This window comes from Tenrec ecaudatus, chromosome 13, assembly GCF_050624435.1.
Source record: "Tenrec ecaudatus isolate mTenEca1 chromosome 13, mTenEca1.hap1, whole genome shotgun sequence".
NCBI lineage: Eukaryota > Metazoa > Chordata > Mammalia > Afrosoricida > Tenrecidae > Tenrec > Tenrec ecaudatus.
Window position 1 is genome coordinate 106,801,413 of NC_134542.1, and position 12,031 is coordinate 106,813,443.

Here is a 12,031-nt window from a genome sequence, read left to right on the forward strand (position 1 = left end):
CACATGAGGAACTGCATCCAAGGGCTGCGGCAGGTTGAGAACCAGCGGCATAGGGCACAGAGGCAACTCATTCGCTTGGGGCGCGGCGGGGTGAGGGGGAAAAACAAAACAAGAAAACTTAACAGACTTTCAGCGTCAGATAACACTCTCTGATCAGGGTTAACTTATTAAAAAACCAAAGTTCTGGGGGAAGATCAACCTGTGTCTGTTGATCTAAAACTTTTCATTGCCAACAACTTTCTTCTGAGTCTTTCCAGGAAATCAGGATTCTAGGTGAGTTAAACAGTCTGAGGAGCCCAGAGTGAACCAGTGGAGGCTGACCGGTAAGCTGGAAACGCTCTCTGAGACTCTGAGGATTATGAATCTAGGAACATGTGTCCAGGGACATAGCAGCTCCTATCATTTTTGCATAGGCTAGACCTGTGTTCATCGAGCACTGTCGAGTGAGTGGATTCCAGAGAAGAAAAATAATCTGGTCTATTTCCTGAGCTATGCTATTTGTCTGCACATCTCCCTCCCAGCCATCCCCCCCAAAAAATGTCCTGCCTGTCTCAGGTCTATCTTTTCATCATCCCAGAAAGTACCTTATCTTGCTTTAGGTAATTCTGGCTACAAGGATGGGAAAGATTCTATCATCAAAATTGCCTTAATCATGTTTTATTTACTTGGCTTAATAGGGCAAGAAAATGATAGTTTTCTTTCCTGTTTGCTTCCCTGGTTAAAAACCATCAGTGACTCAGTGGTCTCAGCTGACTTTGGCACTTCATTCATCTCTGCTCATCGATACAGTGTCTGTTTTTATTGATTGTTACCAATGCTTTTTAGCAAAGCTGCATATGATATCATTTCAGATATTTTCCACAGAAGGATTCTACGTAGGAAATTCCTCCGCTTAAAGCTTGCCCATGTCGCCAACATCAATGATAACTAAAGCCCACACCCACCCAGCCCTTAATCCTACCATTGGGGGCTTGCTGACATTCTCTCAAAGGACCTGCCTGGTCCTTGCACATGTGCAATTCACTCACTTGGACTTCTTTTCCTCAAAACGTGGAGGGTTCGCAGCCTCCTTTCCTAACCCTGCATGCTTATCGTTTCATCCCCAGTGCCTAAACAGTGCCGGCACATGGCATAACGTATCCTTAGTAATTAGTCGTGAATGAGTGAGAAAGTGAATGGTTCTGATTAAGAGCCTGCCAAAGAAAGAAAAATGAGGAACGAAGTTCAAAGAAAAAGAGTACAAGAGAGAGGGGAGAGGACAGAGGAGAAGGTCTGAATGCTTGCTCAATGTGACATAAAGCTGCCTAATACTTTTTCATTTAATCAGTATTAATGGCTTCTACTTTTTCACTTTATTTCCAAAGTGAATTTACACATTTCTAGAGAGTCAGATGCAAAATGAGCCAATGTTCCTTGGAGCAGATATTTTCAAATCTGAAGCCTAACTTTAAGAACTCTAAATATGCTGTGAAGAAAGAGTCCCTGTCTGTCTGTAAGTCTAGAATGGAGAAGGTCTTAGTTGTCTGTTGTTATTTTTGTTAGGGGACCATCGAGTCTGTTCTGAATGACAGCGACCTTGGGACAACAGAACACCCCCCCCCCCGTCCCCCCCCACTCCATCCCCCGCCCCCCCTCCCCCCCCCCCCACACCCCCCCCCCTAGTCCTGCGCCATCCTCACGATTATTCTTATGTTTGAGCCCATTGTTGCTGCCGTTGTGGCAATCTATATCCTTGAGGGTCTTCCGCTTTCCAAGCTGATGTCCTGCTCCAGGGCCTGGTTCCTCCTGATAACATGTCCAAAGTACTTGAGAGGAAACATCACCATCCTTGCCTCTAAGGAGCACTCTGACTGTCCTTCTTTCAGGACAGATCAGTCTGTTCTTTTGGCAGTCCTCCCCTATTCTTCTCCACAATTCAAATGCATTCACTCTGCTTTGATCTTCCTTCTTCAGTGTCCAGCTTTCTCATGTATATGAGGCCATTGAATCAGGCACACCTTAGTCCTCAAAGGAACATCCTTGTGCAGCAGATTTGCCCAGTGCAAGGTGTCATTTGACCTCCTGATGGTTGTTTACATGAGTATTGGCTGTGGATCCAAGCAAGATCAAATCCTTGACAACTTCAAATTTTCTCCGTTTATCAAGTTATGAGGATTTGGGCCTTCTTACATTGAGTTGTAATCTGTATTGAAAACGACAATCATTGATCTTCATCAGGAAGGGCTTCAAGTCCTCCTTACTTTCAGTAAGCAAGTTTATATCATCTACATATCATAGGCTGTTAAGGTTTCCTCCAATCCCAATTCCTCTGAGTCATCTCATGCTGTTATAACAGGAATACCAGCAATGGTTGATTTTAATAGATAGAAACTTATTCTCTTACACTTTCGAGAATTTTCAGTTCTGGGTACCAGCTATAGCGGCAGGGTTTCTCTTTCAGCTCAAAGTGGAAAGGTGTTTCCATTTCAACATGTATCCAGCCTTTCTTAGGGATTTCCATTTTTCTTGGAAATAGTCGTCTCTGGAGTCTAGGAGGTTCTCAGCACAGCGGTCCAAAGTCCAAAAAGCTTGCTCCACTGCAAGCTCTTATTCCTGTCAGTGTGGAGGCTTCACTCTCTGCTGACTTCTACCTCCTTGTATCTTGTGTACGTAAAAAGGTGATGCAGGCTGCACGGAAGGAAGCTCCCCTCGCCTTAGAACAGTACTGCGACTCGAGGAAGGTGTTGTATCCCTACCGTATCCCACACGAATCCACTGACAGCTCTTTGGCTGATTACATAAAATCATATCATGGGGGATGATGACACTGTTAGAACACTGAGAATTATCGCCCAGCAAAGTGGACACATATTGAGGCTAGAGAGTAGGAGGTGGCAGAGGGAATACAATTTAACCCACGACAGATAGCAAATGTTCCAAACACATCCTGGATGAGTTTGTGGAAAGTGTTCACAGAAACTGGATTTGTCTCAGAATCTTCGCCATTGAGTACTAACTAGTAAACAGGCCTGAAGATCATGCACTTAACATGAAGGTCACCTTGTCTGAGAAAAAGTCTGAGAAGCCAAATCCAGAGACTACCACTACCCAAAGTTCGAGTGATCACAAATGGGTTTCTGGGGAACTAACTCAGTGAAGTCGTGGGAGCAGGAGCGGCATCACTTACACGTCTCACAGCTCCTTTTCAGGAAAGGATCCATCTCCTTAACATAATCTGGAATGAAACTTTGCCAAGACAAATCAAGTAATGTGTGAAAGCAGAAGCTACACTTCCAAGACCACAAAAGGAATATCAAATTGAGTGAGAGGAAGAAATGGAGAGAGTTTGAAGAGGAAGCTGTCAGAAGCCTGAAAGAATCACAAGCAGGAAGAAACATGAACAGAAGCACACATTTCGAAGCCAGGAATTTGGTGATTTTTGAGTCAAAGAATAGACTGTAATCTGTTGCCATGCTTGATATTAATATTTGGCTCTGATTCTAATTGGAACTGGCTCATCCATTTGGAATGTTCTCTAGTTGAGATTTCATCTTTCTAATGAGGTCCTGTTCTGTTTCTGATTTCCTTTCTACTTTGTAGAAATAAAATTGCCGTCTAGTAATAAACGAAATACCAACTAATTTGGGTTTATTTCTTTACAGATTCTATCTTCAATTATCCACTATTATTACTAGTTTTTCCTTCAAATCCAATGGTTTACCATAAATCTATGGTCATTACAGATGATGATGTTGTTTTTATTTACAGATGAGGATGTTTGTTTTTTATTTCCTTCCTGGAGATTCCGAGGGAAAGATGTGCACATTGGTGTGAGGATGTGGTTGCCAGTGAGTACGTTCTGACTCATTGAAGGCCTGTACCTGAGGGTTTCAATGATTGGGTTCTTTGTGGAAGGACAGTTTTCTGCCACATTGTTCTCTCCTTGGGAGGTGGAGGGATTCAAACCACTAACTTCTTGGATAATCAATATGTGTGCTGTGCTGGTGTGTGTATGGTGTGCATCACAGGAATATGTGTGTGGTATGAGTGCGTATAGGAATGTATGGGGGATGTATAGGAGTGTGTGGCATGTATACGTATTTGTGAGTGTGTGTTGAAGTCGAGCAGAGAAAGGTGTGGATTGTCTCTCAAGTGTGTGAGCAAAAAGAACAGAGAACGGCAGAATTTTGCAGATGTCAAAGAGCCTTTATATGGTTTATGATACTGCCTGTACATAGTATATGATACTGGTACATGAGAGGGAAGCATCAAGACATACAGTAAGTCTTACCAAATTTTAATTTATATCTCTGCTTGCGCACCCAAATGCATGTGAATTGAGGAAATGGTCCAGGTCATAGTTCAGGGGTAGAGCAATGGACAAGACTCCCTCTTCTGACAGGAGCATGTATACGTTTCATAGGCTGCAATAACAAAGACCATAACGTAGATGACTTAAAATGACCCAAAGGTGTATTGTTCACCTAACTGCAGGCTGAGTTTGGCCTCCTCTTCCCTGATCCCTAGGCCTGATGTTTGTTGTTGTCATTAAGTGCATTCCATTCCATTCTCACTCACAGCAAACCTTTCTACAACAGAATGCGACGCTAGCGACATCTGTGCCGTCTTCACACTGGTTACTCCACTGAGTCCATTTATTAAATCACTCTGTCATTCATCTCATTGTGAATCTCTGTCTCTTTGGCTGACCCTCTACTTTACCAAGCTTGATGTTCTTTGCCAGAGACTTGCCCCTCCGGATAACCTGAGATGAAGTCTCACCATCTTGCTTCTTAGAAACATCCTGTCTGTATTTCTTCCAAGATCGAAATATTCTTTCTTCTGGTAGTCCATGGTATATGTAAGACAACACCATAATTTCAATGCATCTGTTCTCCTTCGATGTTCCATATTCATTGTCCATCTTCCACGTGTATGTGAGGTGGTTGAAAAAACCATCGCTATAGTCAGGCACAGCTGAGTTCTTAAAGCAACATCTTTATTTTTGTTTATACTTTACTTTAAAGAAGTCTTTCATGTAATATCCAATGCAGAACTACATTTGATTTCTTGACTATTGACTCTATGGGCATTGATTATGGGTCCAAGTAAAAATAAATCTGTTAGGCCAGGCTAACAAGAGAAACAAATCCAATGACACGCCTATATGAGCTTCATATCAAGAAGTAATTATGTGTATTAAGAGCTCCCAGCCCAGGACAACTCAAGTTCGTAAGTCTAATGCTAGTCCACGAGTCCCTCTTCAGACTTAGACAGCCACATGCCAAGGTGCAGACTTCAGGAAGGTTCCAGGCCGTGAGTGCAGTCCTGTGACTCCAAGGTGTGTGGAAATGTGGCAGGACTCCGGCAGCTCTCAGGGTCCGTGGTAGAGGAAGCAGTTCCCAGCGCTCACCTTGTAAGAAGCCACAGGCCCCAAGGAGACGTCATCAGGCTGGGACAAGGTTGACCGGTTTAACTCCACCCCTAGCCAGAGGGTCTGGTTAACCTAACACCATCTAAATACCACAAAATCCTTACCAACTTCCATGTAATCTCTATTAGCAAGTTTGGAAAGATTTGACCATCCCATCCTCATCAGAAAGTCAGGATGCATTAGGATGTTTGCTGAATCCAATCCAATCCATTGCCATTCAGTCAATTATAACTCGATGTTGAACTGCCTCCTTTGTTTTCTGATGCTATAAGTCTTTATAGGAGCAGAAAGTCTCATCTCTCCCTCCAAGTGACTGGTGGGTTGGCTCTGCTATCCTTGCAGTTAGTAGCTGGATGCATACTTCACTGTGCCACAGGGGCTCCTGTAGGATGTTTGCTGGCAGGGTGAAAACAATAGAATTAAGTATGTTGAGAGTACAAAAGACCCGAGAGAGGACATTTTCTATGTCTGTTCAGCTATGGTGTGAATGGTGCACCCACAGCAATAACTTTACAGTTCCCTCTCATGGACTGGCTTGGGCAGGGGTAGATCACCTGAAGGCAGGTGCTTGCTTAGTCCTTCAGCCACGCTGTCAGGTAGGGAGCTTGTGTGGGAACGTTCCAAAGGTATGGTTTCAGAAGCAATGGGACAGCATGTCATTTAAGCTCATCATCCATGGGGTAAAGTAGGTGTGCGTAGAAAAGTTCTCATCTTTGCCCAGACAGCGCCCGGGGACTGCTCCTATGTGTAGCACGCCTGATTTTTGTCAGAAGTAATAAAATCTATTATCCATGTACTAGCATATGTTCAAACTTTACCCAGAAGGATGTGGTGTTTTTGGAGAAATCCATATTAGTTATCAATTTTTTATGACCTTCTTGATATCAAGAATTTATGATGCCCTGTCAGAATTATGTTGCACCTCAAAATCGGCAACAACGTAATCAGCCTCCTTTCTGATTCTTGGATCTCCAGAAATGCTCCCAGCAATTTTCAAGTTAATCTCAGGACCGCTTCTTTAGGACTGTCCTTGCAAGTGGTCTAGAACATTTTAAAAGAGCCAGAAATCCTTGATGTGCCCTGAGAGTGATCTGCCATTGTGTGCCTCCATTTACTGCCATGGTAATCTGACTGTGCTGTGTTCTTACTTTGTGCCATCTTAGAACTTGTCCTCTAATAAAAATAAGTCCCGCTTGACGTAAGTTTTCATCATGTTGATGATGCTGCATGTTGATACTGCATGTTAATCTAGCTTTTATTTCTAATTTAGTGTCATAATTCTTTAAAAGCAATTGAAATTTCCTGAAACAACAAATGTTTGTGCACTGCACCTTGTAACATTGCTCGAACAGACTTACATGATGGTAGGTCAGGGGGGACACTGAAAAGAGGAGGCAAGGGGGCATCAGAAATAGTGAGTTTGTTATATTCATAGCCCAGAGTGCCATGATGCAGGACTACACAGGGGGCTGTACCAGGGGCAAGTAACAATGACGTAGATTGTTGTGGTCGTTGCTATTGTTAGGTGCTGTCAAGCCAGCTCCAATTCATAGTGATTCTATGCACAACAGAACAAAACATGGCCAAGTCCTACATCACCCTCAGAAGTGTTATGCTTGCTCTCCTTGCTGCATCCACTTTGTTAATTCATCTGATTGATGGTCTTCCTACTGTACTGGGCATTTACTGTCCTTTACATGGGACTGGTCTTTTCGGATAACATGTTCAAAGGAAGTGACACTAAGTCTCCGTCCTCAATTGTAATGAGCATTTTGGCTGCACTGCTGGCAAGTCCGTGGCTTATTCTTCTGGCAGTCCATGGTAATTTCAGTGTCCACGGCCAGCACTACAATTCCAATGCCTCAGTTATTTTGTAGTTTTCCTTGAGTACTGCCTAACTTCCACATGTTTTGAAGTGACTGAAAATACCATAGCTTGGGTCAGATGCAAGCTTATTTATTAAAGTAGCATCTTTGTTTTGTTTGTAATCAATTTAAAGCAGTTTTTCAACAGCTGTAAATCTTCCCAATGAAATGTATTGTTTGCAGTTTTGACTGCTGCTCCCATGGGTATTGATTGAGTTGGATGAGTGAAGGGAAGGCTAGCACTCCCTTTGAAAATAATGGAAGATGTCCTTGGTCCCTAGAACACACAGATGCTAAGGCATTGTCACTTGTTTTGTGGCATCAAGCCAATCCACCCCTGTCTCTGTTTATTGTACTGTCGTCTCTTACATGTTTCCATGATGCTGGAAGTTATGCCACACAATTTCAAAGGCCAGTGTGACCCATGGTGGACAGGATTCATTAAAGCTTCCAGGCTAAGACAGACTAAGAGGCAGGACCTGCTGATCAGCTTCTAGAAACATTAGCCAGTGACAAGTAGCAGAACTTACAAGTAGCAGATGAACAATGACTGATGAAATATTGGAACAGGAGCACCTTAGGCTGGCAGGCATCTATGTTTTCTTTTATCTCATTATTTCATTGTGATGAAGAATTCCCCTAGAATAATCTCTGTGAGTAGTTCTTTGGTAGAATTTTCTGAGACAATAGACCCAATGCGTTATACTGAGTACATAAGAGAAACACATCCACAGAAACTCTTATGTACAAGATAAAGTTTTATATAAAGGTAAGTGCCCATCAAGAAAACATCCCAACCCAGTGCTGCCTAAGCCCACAAGTCCAACATTAACCCATATGTCTGACACCAATCCACAAAGTCCTCCTCCATCTCACAAAACACACACAATGAGGCCAACCTCAGGGGGAAAGTCAAATCAGTGAACGTGTAAGCATCTCAGCGCTGTCAGGGGTCTCCACACGGCTGCTCCAGCACCCAGGGCTGCATCAGGGTAAGTCCATGCGGCTTTGCCTCAGGGATGTCTTGCAGGAAGCAAACCTTGCAAGCTAAACCAGGGAACTGGTTAAGGCAGCTGCACCCTGGTCTGACCATCACAAAAAACTAGAAAGGTGAGGCTCACCAAGCTAATTTTCTCTCTGCCCCCAATTAACCCCACATGTGTTTATAGGCCAACTTGGCACAATAAGCTTTAACTAACTCACCCAGTCAACCCTGAGGAGACCTAGACTGCAGATCACAAAAAGTGTAGGCCTTTGGATGACTCACAGCCTCAAGTTCCAGCATTTCCAACTTGAAGATGTCCTTCCCTTAATATAAAGTAGATTGAGAGAGTTTTCTACTCATGTAGGCAGAATGATGATAATCTACATCCCATATGAACTGAAAGCAGCTACAAAAGGAGAGACCTCCACCTCTGATCGCATAAAGAATTATGGTTATGAATAATGTATACACAGGGAGGGGAAGAAATGAGACAGTACAAGGGAGCAAAGGTGGAGATTTGGACAGTGCATGTGTGAAGTCTCTGGCAATAGCTTGGGGCTACATTTCCCAGATGTTGGAGATATTACTGGAGGACAGGCCCTTGGGTCCAAGAGTAATCAACATATGACTGAGCAGGACCTGGCTTCCAGGTGTAAAATAGACCATGGTGACTCGATTCTGGTAAAGCGATGGGAGTGGAGCCTTCAGGATTTTAGTTTGCTAATGGGCATGACTCAAGGGAGAAACACTTGTACAAATCTGCTTATGAAGAGAACTTTGAATATGCAAAGTAAGAATCTAGGAAAATATAAAGTTATCAAAAATGAAATTCAATATCAACAGCTAAACCAAGTGAGGGTCTGATTGTGGAACAGACCATAAATTGCTTATATGTAAGTTTAGGATAAAGCTGAAGAAAATTAAAACAAGTGGACCAGATCCAAAATAAAACTGAGTATATCCCCCCTGAATTTCTAGATCATCTCAAGAACAGAACGAAAGGATGCCAGGAGAGACTCTGAAAGATGCTCTTAATCTTAGAGTAGCTAAAGCAAATGGAAGAAATGATGGAGTCAAAGAACAGAACATTTCCAAGGGCAGCTCGAGAAGACAAAGTCAAATGTAATGAAATCTGCAAAGACCTAGAGTTAGCAAACCAAAAAGCAAGGCAACACTTCACATTTCTTACACAAAGAAGCTGAAGAAAAATTTAAGCCTCAAGTTACCAAATTGAAAAATTCTATAGGCAAATATTGAAGGATACAGGAGGCATTAAAAGAAGATGGAAAAACAACACAGAGTCGCTGTACCAAAAAGAACGAGTTGATATTCCACCATTTCAGGAGGCGGCATATGAGCAAGAACTAATAGTGATGAAGGAAGAAGTTCATTAGCCAACAACAAAGCTCCAGGAATTGACAGATTACCAATTAAACTAGTTCAACAAGCTGATAAAGCATTGAACACACTAATTGTCTATGCCAACACATTTCAAGATAGCTATTTGGCCCACTAACGGGAAGAGGTCTATATTTGAACCTATTCCAAAGACAGGTTATACAACAGAATGCTTAAATGATAGAGCAGCATCATTGATATTGCATGCAAGTGATTGTTTTGCTGAAGATAACCCAACAATGGGTGCAGCAGTACAGTGACAAAGGGCTGACAGAAGTTCAGGCTGGATTCAGAAAAGGATGTGGAAGAAGGAATTACCATTGCTGTGTCAGATGGATCTTGGCTGAAAGAAGAGAGGACCAGAAAGATGTTTGCTTGTGTTTTGTTGACTGTGCCTTGGCGTTGACCATGTGAATCATAACTGCGGATGACTTGTGAAGAATGAGAATTCTAGAACGCTTCATTGTGCTCACGCGGAACCTGTACGTGGATCAAGATAGAGCTGTGCACAGAAAACAAGGGGATACTGCGTGGTTTAAAAACAGGAAAGACGAACAACAGATTTATATCCTCTCATCATACTTATTCAATCTGCATGCTGAACAAATAATCAGAGGAGTTGGATAATAAGAAGAACATGGCATCAGGCTTGGAGGAGGGATATTTAATAATCTGCAATATGCAGGTGACACACCTTACTTGCTGAAAGTGAGGAGAACTTGAAGCACTTGCTGATGAAGATCAAGAATGCAGCCTTCAGAATGGATAAAGACTCAGTGAAAGAAAAGCAAATTACAGCCAGCCATTGAATTCTGCTAACTTGTATGTGTTTGTGCAGAAATTTAGAAAAAGCTGGCAATAGCAGTAAATCCATGTTATGAGCCTTAAGGATAATTGAGATCCTTAAGGTCCCTGAAAGTGGCTACATTAATAAAAATAAAAGCAAAATACAACAAGAACAATATGTAACATCATGATAAATGGAGAAAAGGTTGAGGAGGCCAAGGATCTTGTCTTGCTTGGATACACACTCAATGCTCATGGAAGCAGCAGTCAAGAAGTCAAATGATGCATTGCATGAGATAAATCTGCTGCACAAAACCTCTTTGGAGTATTGAAAAGACTAAGGTGCCCCTGCCTCAAGCCATATTTTCAATTGCCTTATACGCATGTGAAGGTTGGACACTGAATAAAGAAGACCAGAGAAGAATAAATGCCTTTGAATTGTGGTGCTGGAGAAGAATACTGAAAGCACCACAGACTGATAAAAGGACATCTGTTGTGGAAGAAGTGTAGTCGCAGTGCTCCTTAGAGGAAGGATGGGGAGGCGTCATCTTACTTTGGACATGTTGCCAGGAGAAACAGTCCCTGAAGGAGGACATCGTGTTTGGTAAAGTAGAGAGAGTCCAACAGAAGGAAGGCCCTCAAGGAAATGATCTGACACAGCGACTTCAACAATGGGCGCAAGCACAGAACCACAGTGAGGATGGTGTAGGCCCAGGCAGTGTTTTGCTCTGCGATGCATGAAGTTGCTATGAGTCAGAGCTGACTCAATGGCACCAAAAAAAAAAAAACAATAAAAAAGAAACAACATGTTCATGCTTTAATCAAAAGGAGGTCATACTGAGAGAGCAAGCCATCTCATTTTAAAAATTATTTTTAGATCAATTTATTGGGGGCTCTTATAACTCTTGTTAAAATCCATACATCAACTATATCCAACATATAGTACATATATTGCTGTTGCTCTTTTCTAGGCACTTATTTTCCTTTGAGCCCTTGGGATCAGCTCCACTTCACCCATCACCTGGCTCTCACCCTCCATTCCCCACCTTCGTGGCCCCTTGATAGATTATAGATTGTTATTATTTTCAAATCTCATACCGACTGCTGTCTCCCTTCCCTTCTGGTGTCTGTTGTTCTTCCCCCTGGATGGGTGTGTGTGCGCCATTCCTTGCAATCTGCATCCCTTTCCCTCCCCATCACCCTTCCCTCTACCTTTTGAGTATCACTATTCCAATCCTGTTCCCGGGTTCCATGTGTCATGAGTTTTATCTTTTGCTTATACTTATGTACATGCTTCCCCCATCTAGTGGGGAGAAGCACTGGGGGCATGATAGTAGGGGTGAGGAGGCTTCAAGGGATCAGAGGTATATTGCATGATCCTTCAGTGCTCTACTGCACCCTGATGGACTTATCCCCTCCTACAGACCCCTTGGTGGGGCGATGTTCCATTGTCCACAGATGGGATTTGGGTCTCCATTCCAACTCCCCCCCCTCCATTCTCACCAATGCATTTTTGTTTGTTTGTTGTGAATGTCCGGTACCCAGTCTTGATGACACCTCACAATCACACTGGCTGGTATGCTT

The 12,031-nt window shown here is 42.8% G+C and overlaps 2 non-coding genes across 2 annotated transcripts; both read left to right on the forward strand.

Moving 5' to 3' along the window:
- Nucleotides 1–7,491: 7,491 nt before the first annotated feature.
- Nucleotides 7,492–7,616, forward strand: LOC142425291 (U6atac minor spliceosomal RNA). The gene has a single exon (XR_012779637.1). It is a non-coding gene; the product is annotated as a U6atac minor spliceosomal RNA (small nuclear RNA).
- A 2,840-nt stretch (nt 7,617–10,456) lies between these two features.
- Nucleotides 10,457–10,591, forward strand: LOC142425255 (small nucleolar RNA SNORA33). The gene has a single exon (XR_012779604.1). It is a non-coding gene; the product is annotated as a small nucleolar RNA SNORA33 (small nucleolar RNA).
- Nucleotides 10,592–12,031: the final 1,440 nt, after the last annotated feature.